This window comes from Sphaeramia orbicularis, chromosome 5, assembly GCF_902148855.1.
Source record: "Sphaeramia orbicularis chromosome 5, fSphaOr1.1, whole genome shotgun sequence".
Taxonomy (NCBI): domain Eukaryota; kingdom Metazoa; phylum Chordata; class Actinopteri; order Kurtiformes; family Apogonidae; genus Sphaeramia; species Sphaeramia orbicularis.
In genome coordinates, this window is record NC_043961.1 from 50772125 (window position 1) to 50787318 (window position 15194).

The following is a 15194-nucleotide window of genomic DNA, read 5'->3' on the forward strand; positions in this document are numbered from 1 at the left end:
TATTTTAGCTTTACTTATTCATAGTGCAGCTAAGATATTAGATATTTAGTCTGTTGATTTGAACAGTGAGATTTGCAGAATGAAAGCATGTATTTTAACATTTTGGTGTTTTTCCCCTCTAATTTCTTTGCAGCTTTACGGGTCAACTGTAGCTGGATGGACAAAGTTCACTGTAATAGGGTTTAGTGTCATAAACGTTTCAATATGATACCTGACACAAAGTGCTTTAGACCATACCATCACTGCTGCTGATGGACAGTGTTGTTTACAACAAAGTTATGGACAGTTTAACAGCCTTTACAACAAAATTCAGAGAACTGCATTACTCTTCAGGGAAAAGTTAATTTTCCCTGACATGTGGAATGCGTTACTTCTCATTCATAAAGAGAGAGTGAGCAAATAGTGGAGCCTCAAACAGGGGCTTTTAGGTGACGGGAAAAGAGATGTGAACACACCCTGCTGCTCACTAGGTGAAAAACATTCCTGAGTGTACTGTAACAATATCAGGTTTCATTGGGAAAAGAACCACATTGCTCAATGACGTAGTAAACATGAGGGGATGAACTTGGAAATGAGGATAAAAACATCATAACAAGCATGTTGAGACAGGGCAGCACCTCAAACAAAATATCAAGGGCTTTTAGGGGAAATATGGGAGAGATTGTGTGTGAAGGAGATGCTCATATATGGACAAAGACAAAAGCAGAACTAGTTAGTACAAGTACCTTTGTACAACTGTAGACATCAGTTGCACAAGACTATGTTTTTATGTCTCACGGATTAATTGTACAACTTGAAAGATAGATCAGGAGGATGTGGGGAAGAACAAGATGATAAACACTCTAATATATGCAAATTCTCAGGACAGGCATTGCTGTCTACTTGTGTGTCTGCCATCGTACACAGCTCACAATGGCAAACACTTTCACCAAATGTTTGCCAAGTTGCACACTCAGACTCAAACACCATACTATAAATCTATGGAGTGTGTAGTGATGATTAACACAAATCACAGCAATCATGTTTAAAGGCACAAAAAAATAAAATAAAATAAAATCTAAAATCAGATATTCTTGAAAACTTTGCTGAATTCCTGCACTTTCATTCAAACACTAACTGTGTCTTGCACTGACCACATCTCATCTATAAGCCAAATAACACTTTTTTTTCCATCTTTATGCTCACCAGTGCAACAAAATGACAGACTGAATGCAGGGATGTACATGTTGATCTTTTTTTCTTTAACCCGTAAAGACCCAAACATCCACTGACGCCCAAAATCTGATGTACAATAACTGTTGATCCACTAATCCTATTAAAACATGTAAATAAGTGGTGGAAAATGCAGTTTTTCATCTCTTCATGTTCATCAGATATAACCCATTTGGACATTCACAGGCTCCATAGTGAATGTGGAACTAGAAAAGCACTCGGAGAGCGCAGGCCTCCGCAAAGGCTTATCAGTGGCCCCCCCTGTGGGCCCCCCCCACGCCAAGGAGGTTATGTTTTTGCCAGGGTTTGTTTGTTTGTTTGTCTGTCTGTCTGTTTGTCTGTCCGTTAGTGTGCAACATAACTCAAAAAGTTATGGACAGATTTTGATGAAATTTTCAGGGTTTGTTGGAAATGGGCCCCCCCGTGGGCCCTCCCACCCCCGATCACCACCAAAATTTAATCATTTCTTCCTTATCGCATTTCCAACAAACCCTGAAAATTTCATCCAAATCTGTCCATAACTTTTTGAGTTATGTTGCACACTAACGGACAGACAAACAGACAAACAAACAAACAAACTAGAAGCACTCGGAGAGCGCAGACCTCCGCCAAGGCTGATCAGTGGCCCCCCCCGTGGGCCCCCCCACCCCCGATCACCACCAAAATTTAATAATTTCTTCCTCATCCCATTTCCAACAAACCCTGAAAATTTCATCCAAATCTGTCCATAACTTTTTGAGTTATGTTGCACACTAACGATCAGTGGCCCCCCCTCGTGGGCCCCCCCACCCCCGATCACCACCAAAATTTAATCATTTCTTCCTCATCCCATTTCCAACAAACCCTGAAAATTTCATCCAAATCTGTCCATAACTTTTTGAGTTATGTTGCACACTAACAGACAGACAAACAAACAAACAGACAGACAGACAGACAGACAAACAAACCCTGGCAAAAACATAACCTCCTTGGCGGAGGTAAATATTATCATCTAGTGCAACTTTGATTTACCAGTAAAACCTGTGGAGTTGGATCAATGACAGTGGAAGGACACACTTGGTTTATGTTCAGTTAATGATGTGTTTGCACAGAAAGTCATGTTTTCTTCAGTTTTCTCTGTTTTTGGTATAATAACCCCCAAATGTAATCTGTTTTAATGAACATTTACATGATTAGTAAATTAAGTAATGGAAAATAGATAATTTTCACTTAAAAATGCAAAATACAGAGGATAATATTCAATCAATCAATCAGTCAATCAAACTTTATTTCTATAGCACTTTTCATACATGGTACATGTAGCACAAAGTGCTTCACAACAAAACCCCCCACTGTCTCGCGGTTGCAAATAAAAAAATACAAGCAACAAAGTAAAATTTATAGTAAGGGTTTAATTAAAAGCTAGACTAAAAAGATATGTTTTAAGTTTACTTTTAAAAATATGAACACTCGCAGTGGACCTCAGGACCTCAGGTAGGCTGTTCCATAGTTTGGGGCCATAAAAGCTGAATGAGGCCTCACCATGAGTCTTAGTGTGGATCTTAGGAACAGTTAAGAGGTGACTACCTGAGGACCTGAGGGTCCGAGAGGGCTCATACGTCAAAAGCAAATCAGATAAATAAATAGGGCTAAGACCATTAAGAGTTTTAAAAACCAATAAAAGCATTTTAAAATCGATCCTGAAGCTCACAGGGAGCCAGTGCAGAGACCTGAGCACTGGTGTTATATGCTCTCTCTTTCTGGTCCTCGTCAGCAGTCGGGCTGCAGAGTTCTGGAGCAGCTGCAGCGGTGCAATGGTCTTCTTGGGAAGACCAGAAAGGAGAGCGTTACAGTAATCAATTCGACTTTTGATAAAAGCATGTATCAAAGTCTCTGCACTGGCTCGAGAGAGAAATGGTTGTACTCTGGCAATATTTTTTAAATGATAAAAACCAGTTTTGGTAACAGACCTTATATGTGGCTCAAAGCTAAGCTCACAATCCAGTAAAACACCCAGACTTTTAACCCTCTCAGAGGAGCCGAGTGAATGGGTTAAGAGCTCAGCTTTGAGCCTCTCCCTCTGAGCCTCAGGACCAACAATTAAAACCTCAGCTTTGCCCTGGTTGAGCTGGAGGAAGTTTGCTGCCATCCAGGACTTAATATCTAAAATGCAATTAAAAAGGGTGTCGATGGGGCTGAGGTCATCTGGAGACACGGCAACATAAAGTTGAGTGTCATCAGCATAACTATGAAAGTTAATGCCGTGTCTCCTGATGACCTGTCCTAGAGGCAGCATATAAAGGTTAAAAAGGGTTGGACCTAAAATTGACCCTTGGGGAACGCCACAATCCATTTTGCACCTTTTTGATGAGTGTTCCCCAGTACTAACATAAAAATCCCTGTTTGTTAAAAATGATTCAAACCAGTTAAAAACAGACCCAGAGAGACCAACTGTGTTATTTAATCTGTCTAAAAGAATGTGGTGGTCCACAGTGTCAAATGCTGCCGTAAGATCCAATAGGACCAAGACGACAAGCTTTTTGTTGTCCATGTTGGATCTAATGTCATTTAAAATTTTAACCAGTGCCGTCTCTGTACTATGGTGTGCTCTAAAACCAGATTGATAAAATTCTAAAATGTTGTTAGAATTAATAAAATCGTTGATCTGGTTAAAAACAATTTTCTCTAAAATTTTACTTAAAAATGGCAGGTTGGACACAGGTCTGTAGTTACTGGCAAGGGAGGGGTCCAGTTTATGATTCTTGAGAAGGGGTCTGACCATGGCGGTTTTAAGAGCTGTAGGAAAGACCCCTGTCTGCAATGAATAATTTACAATATTAAGAACATTATCATCGATAAATGTAAAAATCAATTTAAAAAGAGAAGTGGGAATGGAATCTAAAAAGCAAGTGGTTGTTTTTAACTGTAAAACGACTTTGTTAAGACTCTCAGCATCAACCAGGGCAAAATTCTCCAAAGTTGCAGATAAAACCAGTGGATCTGAGATAAAAGCATTGCCTGGCTGTGGTTGCTGTAGGTCTGACCTAATAGACTGTATTTTACTGGTGAAGTGACTTAAGAACATATCACAGTTGGGCATATTTGAAGGAGCACTGTTGTTGAAGATGGGGTTAATTACCGAGCTAAATGTGGAAAACAGGACCTTTGGATTATGGCGGTTGTCATTTATAAGTTTGGAAAAATATGAGTGTCTTTCTTCCTTCAGACAGTTATTGTAGTTTTTAAGTTGTTCCCTGTAAATTTCATAATTGGCTGTGATTTTATTCTTGCGCCACTGTCTTTCTACTTTCCTGCAATTTTTCTTGAGAATTTTTGTTTTTTCATTTTTCCATGGGCAGTTTTTTATTTTACCCATTTTTACTTTCAAAGGGGCCACGGCATCAAGAGTAGATTTCAATTTATTATTAAAATTGTCAACAATAAAATCACAGGAAGAAGGTAAAACAGGGCGAGGAATTTGAGTTAAAATCTTGGTAAAATTTGAAGTCACTTCAGCAGTAAGATAACACTTCTTGACAGTTTGTACAGACCAGGGAGGCTGAACAATAATACTTACATTAAAAAACACACAAAAATGATCCGACAGGCCAACATCCACAACAGAGACAGTATCAGCAGAAATTCCATATGTGATCACAAGATCCAGTATGTGGCCTCTGTTGTGAGTGGGTTGTGAGACATGTTGTTTAAAATCCATACAATTTAAAATATTTAAAAATTCTGTTGCCAACAAGTCTGATTGATTATCAATGTGTAAATTAAAATCACCTACAATAATAATTTTCTCAAATGTTGAGTGAGCAATGGACAGGAGATCTGAGAACTCAATGATAAAGAGTGTAGAGGGCTTGGGGGGGGCGGTAAATGCCGATAAAAAGAATATGAGGATTAATTAAAACCAGAGAGTGATACTCAAATGATGAGTAGTGATTAAAATAAACATTTTTGAAGCCGTATAAGGTGGAAAAGATTGTGGCTGTGCCACCTCCTCTTTTTCCTGTGCGGGATAAGTATGCGTAGTTATAATCAGGAGGTGTGGTTTCATTTAAAATTGCCGCTCCATCAGCACCTGTCCATGTCTCTGTTAAAAACATGCAGTCTAAGTTCCTGTCAATAATCATATCATTAATTACAAATGATTTATTTGACAGTGATCTCACGTTTAAGACGCCATTTTAATATTGCAGTAAATGGTGATAAATCACTTAAGAAAGGTAAAAAATACAGAAAAATTTATTTGGAACTGCCACAAAAATAGCACTAGGTCTTTATGGGTTAAATACACAGTCTCAAGGAAAACAAAATTACACAATACATTTTCATCATCAATATTTATTATATTAGTTATCTATTTTGTGTAAAAAAAAAAAAAAAAGATACAATAGCATCTATAAGCTCACTGACTCACATGTAATAATCTAAGAGAGGAGCTTTTCTTGAAATATGAAATGTGAAACTCATTTTACATATTGAAGATTAACCTAAGACATAACAGTTCAGAAACAGCAGATGTTTGAATAAACATTACAGGGTCTTTTTTCAGTAAAGTTTGCAAACTGAAGTATGATTTGATTTGATGTAGAGATGACAGTTCTGTGCAGTTGCAGTACTTTCTTAAAATGTTAAAATCATGTGTTTGGCACAGACTGTTGCAGGAGTGAGATTATCCTAAGAGTGGTTAGTGGTGATCGTAACTATATTTTTAAAGCCAGTGCATACAAGTATAATCAGTTCATTCATTATCATTACATTTAATATAGATTTCTGTGGGGTAGAGTCCTTCACTGTTCTATCATTTCTTTTATCTGTTTATTTCTTCTGTTGTTAGCGCTAAGCCTATCAGCCAGTGTGCTATTGTGAAGGCACTGTGTCTGGTATTGTCATCATCTTTGTCGTCGTCTTCCTTGTGGTCATTGTCTGTGTCGTTGTCACCGTCGTCGCCTTCGTCGTCCTCATCGTAGTCATCTTCGGTGTCTTTGGCATCTTCGGTGTGTTCATCGTAGTCTTCTTTGTTAGTAATTTCTTCAAACATCTTCTCTGACAAAACTACTATTCATTTCATATTTTACATATTACTTCCTTGGAACAATGTCTACAAAGTTTGTTTACAGTTTTGAGAAATTTAGATTTTTAACAAATTTTGGAAATATAAAAAATTCACCTTTACTTATAATGGGCTCTATTTTGATATTTTGATGGCTTATAACATGGAAATGATTAGAGATATCAATATAATTACTTTTGAGCACTGATATGAAGTCATACATGGACTTTCATTTAACGTGTTGAGTTCTCCTCCAGTGCAAGTACCACCCACTTCTATTGGGAGATTGATCTCCTGCATTAACACCACAGGACTCTAACATAGCAGCAGAACCTGACAGGCTCACAAATTCAACTTGATATTGATTCTTGATAGAACATGCCGGTGAGATACAGGGGACATTGGTCCTATTTTTTGTAATATGTTTTTTTTTTTAATTATCTGTTGGGTCATGTGTTTACTTTTTCTTTGGTGTGTTAAACTCATGCTGTTTGTTCATGATGCCCTGTCTACTGCATTTTGTATTATTGCTTTAAAAAAAATTGTACTCCTTTTTAACCGGATAGTGAGGATGTGTGTGTAATTGTGTTAACTGTATCACACCCATACCTGCAGGTGTATGGGCATGTCTGCGTCAGTGTGTGCATATGGGACTGTATGTACACTATTCCTAGGCGTTCTCCTCTTGTTTTTCCCTGTTCCCTGTTTTTCTACCATCCTCGTCGCTGTTTACAAAGTCTGATATGGTTTAAACCAGCTCATCTCCCACAGCAGTTGTTACAACATCTGTCTGACTCCGGTGCCAGGGTGCAGGCCGAACCCGTGCACTGTGTTGATATCGTGGAGAAATAAAACCCCTAAGGTCATTACATCGGATCTAAAGAGAGTTTTCAAAGGTGTTCACTCGGCTCAGGCAGGGCTTCCTCAGTTGTTTTGGTTAGTGTGGCAGTATATCAACTTGTGTTTGTGTGTCTCTGTGTGTGGGAGTCTTTATGTGTACAAGGTAAGGAGGGCACGGAGACTCCACTCTGTTATGAGCAACTGAGGTGAGATATTCGCTGGATGGGGGCCAGATTTTTGAGTTCAGAGGGGTCCTTGTGTACCCTGCTCTGAACTCTTGCAACCTCAGTGTGTGTGTGTGTGTGTGTGTGTGTGTGTGTGTGTGTGTGTGTGTGTGTGTGTGTGTGTGTGTAAGGGGTGAAAGGGGTGGTGTTGGTAGGTAAATGAGTGAGTGAGCTAAAAAACATGGACTGGTCGACCTCGCTTGTGCCAACACGATGGAAAGTGATGCCCCCCTCCACCCACACATTGACACATACACTCACTCTGCTCAAGGTGGCCTCACACTTATTTGCGTGGATATGACAGTGATAATACGCAGTAGCTCCCGTTCAAAAACCTGCGGAGGAGAATCTGTCTGTTATCATAGAACCTGACAGCAGTGATCTGTCCGTATGTCACATGCTTACGTACATACTCACCTTTTAAGGTACTGACTACATCAGTTCTCACAAATGTTTCCACACTGTACTTACTTATTGATGAAGTGATATTTGGAGAGACTGTTGAATTTGGATAGACGTGTGTTCACTTACATATCCATACATTTCATCACCCATGCACTTTCTCTGTTAAATTGTATGGAAGCATAGAAATGAATGTATAGGCTAATGCCCTGTGATCATCCTATGTCTATTTGTTTTTTGTTTATTTGTTTGTTTTTTTGTTTTGATGATGTCAATGTCATCATCATTAAGTGTATTTTTAAAATTTTTAATTCATAGTGAACAGGTGATGTATTAATGTTGGCTGTTTTATGTCTTGTTCTGTCACCTGCCTAGGACTGTAGACGAAAAGTAGTTATTTTTTACTAATTCTGGCATATTTACATGGGTGTATAATTTATACAATAATGTTCATAAATATGCATGGTCCCTATTAAATAAACCAATAAATAAAAAATAAAAAATAAAAAAAATAAAAAACTACACAAAGATTTCTAAACCTAATGCCTCACCTACAACTAGTTTTTATGTTCAGAAATGCAAATACATAACTACTTGCACTTATTGTTAATTTCTTGTTACAATGGCAATAAATATATTCTATTCTATTCTATTCTATTCTATTCTATTCTATTCTATTCTATAATTTAACATCTTAATCAACAAATAACAATGTGCTTTACTATTTCTTTCTGGGTATTTTTTTTTTGTAAAACAGTAAACAATAATTATATCTCAGCATTAAAAATATCACTTTTGATTGAGAGCTTTTACATACTGGTGTATTAATCATTACAGAAACATAAAAAATTACTTTGATAATTACCAGTGCTGTTAATTTAGGGCGAACGAGCGATGTATCAATGTTAGCTGTTTTGTGTCTTGTTCTGTCACCTGCCTAGGGACTGCAGATGAAAAGTAGGTTTGTTTTTTTTTTTTACTAATTCTGGCATATTTACATGGGTGCATACTTTATACAACAATGTTCATAAATATGCATGGTCCCTATTAAATAAACCAATAAATAAAAAAATGAAAAAAATAAATAAACTCTACACAAAGATTTCTAAACCCAATGCCTCACCATGAAAATACTCCACTGCAAATTAATATTCAGCATTTAAACCCTTAAAATGTAATATACATATTATGAGTAAATGCATATTAATTATGGGAAATTAAGATTGTTTCTGCAGGGTTTTGCTGTCATACATATGTGATGCTTTTAGATTTGATTGGACCAAGTTGAACTTTATTGTCATTGCATAAGTACAAATACTCAACAAAGTGCAAATAGTAAATGGGTGCATAAATAGTGCAAATAAGGACAGGGACACTCTGTGGACATGTGTCACTGTCGTCCATAAAAGTGACATTAATTGAATTCATTTTACACTATTCATTAATGTGAGTGTTTTCTTGTACCGTGTAGGTGTTTAGGATTTATCTCAATTTAAACTACATTCTGTGGGTAGTTTCAATTTACAACAATGCATCATGGTATATAATGTCATCATATATTTGTAGCACCTCTGTTGTGACTTTTTTTTTTTTTTTTTTTTTTTATCTAAAAAAGATTACAGATCTGTTTCAGCTTTGTGGTAGGATAGTTTTCAAGAGAATTTATAAAAATGATGTATTTAGTTTAAGGAGGACATAAATAAACTTTTTTTTTCTCTTTTTTTATTTTATTTTTTTTATTTTTTGTATTTATTTATTTATTTTTATTTATTTATTTATTCATTTATTTTTATTTATTTAAAATATGTATTAAAAAAATAACTAAACATTTTATCATAGAGTTAGCTACAAACATTGAAAATCAATCCACTTGGAGATACATATTTTTAATAGAGCAAGAAGGACATGAATAACTGAAAACTAAGTAAAGTTGTCAGACAAATAAGGTGGAGTTTAAAAATCACTAAAGTAAAATAAAAGTACATTGAATTTATTCTTGTGCTGTACAGAACAGAGTTAAATTCCACCAGTGGCCTAAACTGAACCTGGTTTCTGACATAACGCTGTCCTGGTCCCAGATTACAGTGATGCCATGGAAGAATAGAGTTCATGTGTCCTTAAATTATTTTTGCAGCAACAAGTACATTTATTTCTTGTAGTGATTAAAGCAGCTGTAAATCACAGAACAAGCCTTCATTTTGACACTTATCAGCAATTTTCCCCTGCTATCACATTAAAAAAAATGCTCAGTGTAAGATATTATTATTATTATTATTATTATTATTATTATTATTATTATTATTATTATTATTATTACATTTTAAATATTTTTGCGAACACACACTGTAATGTGAATAGTTAATATAATTTTCACAGTTTCATTGTGAAACACATGTTCCATAAACACACATTAACTACAGTGAAATAATAAAACTAAATAATATGTTGTCAACATGTTTGTCATATTGGTTTTACAGCTCTCCATAGTGTTGAATGTGAGACTCTTATTGATTTTTTCAGTACTGTCTGGATTTTAAGTTTGTTGTAACAAGCTTAATATCTTTTTGCTGATCACTTTAGTTCATTTTATTATTTTGAATATTTAATTTTATGAAAAAAGTAAATTACCAGAGTAGAGACTTTAACTTAAAATATGTTAAATTAAAACATTTGTTGTATATGCGGTGTTTTAACACCTGAAGACTGTCTTGTTTAATGCAACTCGATCATTTTCATTGAGCTCTCAACGTTTTACTATTTTCAACAGGAATGAAGAATTGAAGACCCTGGTGCTAAAAGGACTGAAGTCACATTTTTGGACAATTCAATTTGAACATATAAACATGTTGCATTTGTTTAACTAAGTCCACCCTATAACAGACTTTTTTTTGTGACTTTAGTACTTTGGCACCAGGGTTGTCAATTTCAGACTCAATTCATCTTTTTATTCCCAAATTCTCTGAGAATTCGCAGATTAATTAAGCATAACATTCAACCACTACAGCTAATTTTTATGTTCAGAAATGCAAGTACATAATGATTTGCACTTACTATTTGTTAATTTCTTTGTACTTGTTACAATGACAATAAATCTATTCTATTCTATTCTATTCTATTCTATTCTATTCTATTCTATTCTATTCTATTCTATTTTATAATTTGACATCTTAATCAACAAAAAACAATGTGCTTTACTATTTCTTTCTGGGTTTTTTTTTTTTTTTTGGAAAACAGTATACCAGGGGTGTCAAACATGCGGCCCGGGGGCCAAATCTGACCCGCCAAAGGGTTCAATCCAGCCCCTGGGATGAATTTGTGAAATTCAAAAATTACACTGAAAATATTAAAAGTCTAGGATGTTAAAATAATTTTAGGTCAATTAATTCTAAAGTGGATCAGACCAATAAAATACTATCATAACAAACTATAAATAATGAAAACTGAAAATTTGTCTCCTTGTTTTAGTGTAAAAAATGTAAAACTACACAAAAATGTTCACATTTACAGACTCTTTTACAAAATAAAGTGAATATCTGAAATGTCTTAAGAGAAGTATGTGGAATTTTAATAATCTTCTCCCTGTTATTTCATGTTTGGTGTATTTGTAGATCCACTGTGATCTGTAAGTTGTGATTCACGTGTATAAATGATAAACTAAGGTGTAATATTGTTAACATTGCACTTATTTTACGAAAGAATTTTCAGGTTGTTCATATTTGTTCATGTTATGTTCAAGTACAATTCGTAGATGTAAACATTTTAATTATGGAATTTTAAGTGAATTTTTGCTTGTATTGTAGGATATTTAAGCATATCTAAGTATATTTTTGCATGTATTGTAGGATTTTGAGCATAATTAAGTTTATTTCTGTATGTATTGTAGGATATTTAAGCATATTTAAGTGTATTTTTTATTTTACAGAATTTACGTTTTTCACTCAAAAGTTCTTATCCTATTATTTATATTATTTTACTGGTCCGGCCCACTTTATATCATATTAGGCTGGATGTGGCCCCTGAACTAAAATGAGTTTGACACCCCTGCAGTAACAGAAACATGAAAAACTACATTGATAATTATTAATGCTGTTAATTTAGGGTGACTGTGACGTAAACCTTACATTAGGTGGTGGTCTAATAAATGCCCTGTATAGACAGCAATATAGGGTTGATTCTACGGAAGAAAGTGTAAACTCTACCAGTGAATTTGAACATGTGAACGCAGCTTCTTCTGGTTCTTCCTCTGGTGCTTTGTCTTGTTCTTGTTTAGATGTGTGTGGGGTCCCAGATCCTCACATCACATGAATAGATGGTAACACACATGTAGTTCCAGTGTGTGTGGTGTTTGTGTGTATCCTAAATGTCCACGTCGAATGATTCTCAGGGGTCTGTAGGGCCACGGAGTGACTGACCTCTCCACAGATGTTATTACACACTGATGAGGCTGCCCATCTGATCGTTAACCCCTCACTGCGTAATCACTCATGTGTTTGTACGCCCCTCTCTCTCTCTCTCTGTGTCCCCATCTCCCTCACCCCTCTTTCCAAACCGGTTTTGCTACTGTATTTCATTTAACAGTATCGATTTTTCCCTGAACTGCCTCCTCAAGGTCTCCTTTGGACTATGATCTGCACTTTGCTGTAAACTTGTTATTCTCTTTTCAACTGAGGACAGTGGGTTAAAAAACAGGCTGTTAGTGGGAGGGAGGAGTCTCACATCCCCAGTGGTCTTTTCTGTGATCAGAAGAGCATTTTGAGACTTTTAACTGCTGGGAGAGAATCAGTGCCACTGTAAAATTTTCTTGTAAAAGTTGTGAGGTGTAGTTAATCTTAATAATTCAACACTGACATTTATTGGGTGGTAAATATTATTTCACCCCAGCGGAAGTCATTTTCTCCCAAAGAGCACTGTAAAACCTTAATTGCTTCTGTTCAGCATTAAGTTAAGCCTCTGTGGGGCCTGATTTAATGACTCTCATTTGTGTTCAGTTAGTATGTAGCTTGACAGTCTGAAACAAAATAAATCCTCATTTTGACAAAAGGCTTTCCTGTTCAAGATCAACATGTGGAAATCTTTACCCGTACAGCTCAAACTAGATTGCCGTTGGCGTCATTTTAAACTGAAATTCAGATGGTTTTAAATCATGAGCGATTAGTCACATGGTCAAGAATGATCTGCTGCTCCTTGTTTTGTTGCACTTTTATTGAATTATAATGTGTTGTGTATTGTTCTGTCTGTATTGTCATTTTGTTTGTGTGTTGTGCTATTGCAAACTAACCTAAACTAGAAGCACTCGGAGAGCGCAGACCTCCGCCAAGGCTGATCAGTGGCCCTCCCCGTGGGCCCCCCCACGCCAAGGAGGTTATGTTTTTGCCAGGGTTTGTTTGTCTGTCTGTTTGTTTGTTTGTTTGTCTGTCCATTAGTGTGCAACATAACTCAAAAAGTTATGGACAGATTTTGATGAAATTTTCTGGTCTGCGCCCCCCCCCCCCCCCCCCCCCCCGTGGGCCCCCCCACCCCCGATCACCACCAAAATTTAATCATTTCTTCCTTATCCCATTTCCAACAAACCCTGAAAATTTCATCAAAATCTGTCCATAACTTTTTGAGTTATGTTGCACACTAACGGACAGACAAACAAACAAACAAACAAACAAACCCTGGCAAAAACATAACCTCCTTGGCGGAGGTAACTATAAATGCTTTGGTGTATGGCAGTGGTTCAGGCTACATTTACATACGTTAAATCACAGGTGTCAAACATGTGGCCCAGGGGCCAAATCTGGCCCACCAAAGGGTCCAGTCTGGCCCTTGGGATGAATTTGTGAAATGCAAAAAATACACAAAGATATTAACAATCCTTTTAGTTCAGGTTCCACATTCAGACCAATTCAATCTCAGGTGGGCAGGACCAGTAAAATACCATCATAATCACATATAAATAATGACAACTCCAAATTTTTCTTTTTGTAAATATAAATATTTTCATGTATTTACACTAAAACAAAGTATAATTTCACAGAAAATGTGAATAACCTGAACAAATATGAACAACCTGAAATGTCTTAAGACACAGGTGTCAAACACACAGCCCGGGGTCCAAATCCAGCCTGCTAAAGGGTCCAATCCGGCCCTTGGGATGAATTTGTGAAATATAAAAATTACACTGAAGATATTATCAGTCAAGGATGTTCAATCTAAAGTGGGTCATACCAGTAAAATACTATCATAATAACCTATAAGTAATGAAAAGAAGCTAATTTTTCTTTTTGTTTTACTGTCAAAAAGTAAAATTACACAAAAATGTTTACATTTACAGATTAGCCTTTCACAAAAAAGATGAACAACCTAAACTGTCTTAACAGAAGTATGTAGTATTTTAATTTTAGTATTTTATTTTATTTTTTACTGCCTATTATGAAATGTTTTGTGTATTTGTAGATCCACTGTGATCTAAAAGTTGTGATTCACATGTATAAATGATAAACTGAGGTGTAATATTGTTAAAATTACACTTATTTTTCTGAAGAATTTTCAGGTTGTTCATATTTGTTCATGTTACGTTCAAGTATGGTTTGTAGATGTAAACATTTTCATTACGGAATTTTACTTTTTTCACTCAAAAACATTGAGAAAACTTTGGAGTTGATATTATTTATAAGTTCTTATCTTATTATTTACATTATTTTACTAGTCTAGGCCACTTTATATCTATTAGGCTGTATGTGGCCCCTGAACTAAAATGACTTTGACACCCCTGTCTTAGGAGAAGTAAGTACAATTTTAACAATATTCGGTTATTAAATGTTTTGTGTATTTGTAGATCCACTGTGATCTGTGTTATAATGAACATGTGTAAATGATAAACTGAGGCAGAATATTGTTAAAATTATACTTTTTTTTTTTTTTCAGTTTGTTCGTGTTATTCACATCTTTTGAAAGGATAGTTTGTAGATGTAAACCTTTTCAAAATGTAAATTTACTTTTTTCACTCTAAAACAGAGAAAAGTTTGGAGTTGACATTATTTATATATTATTATGTTATTATTTTACTGGTTCGGCCCACTTCAGATCAAATTTAGCTGAATGTGACCCCTGAACTAAAATGAGTTTGACACTCCTGCCTTAAATAAACACTGAAGAAAAGGGCATTACATGGGTAAAGAAATTAAGAAACTGATAACCAGAACTCAATAAATGAAGACTGAGTATTATTTTCTAAAAGGAATAAATGAGGTTAAAGGATTGAATATTAGAAAAGAAATGATTGTATTGAAGTATTTTGTGGGAGTCTCTCTCTGTTGTGATTAATCAAATAATTAAATTAAAGTAATAGTGGCTTTGGAAAGTACTCTTAATTCTTCGCCTTTTATTGTGTTAAAAATTAATTTAAGACACTTTTTGGCACATAATAATTTTAAAATGTGATTTTATTCTTGTGTTTCTATGTAAAGAATAAGTGACAGTACATA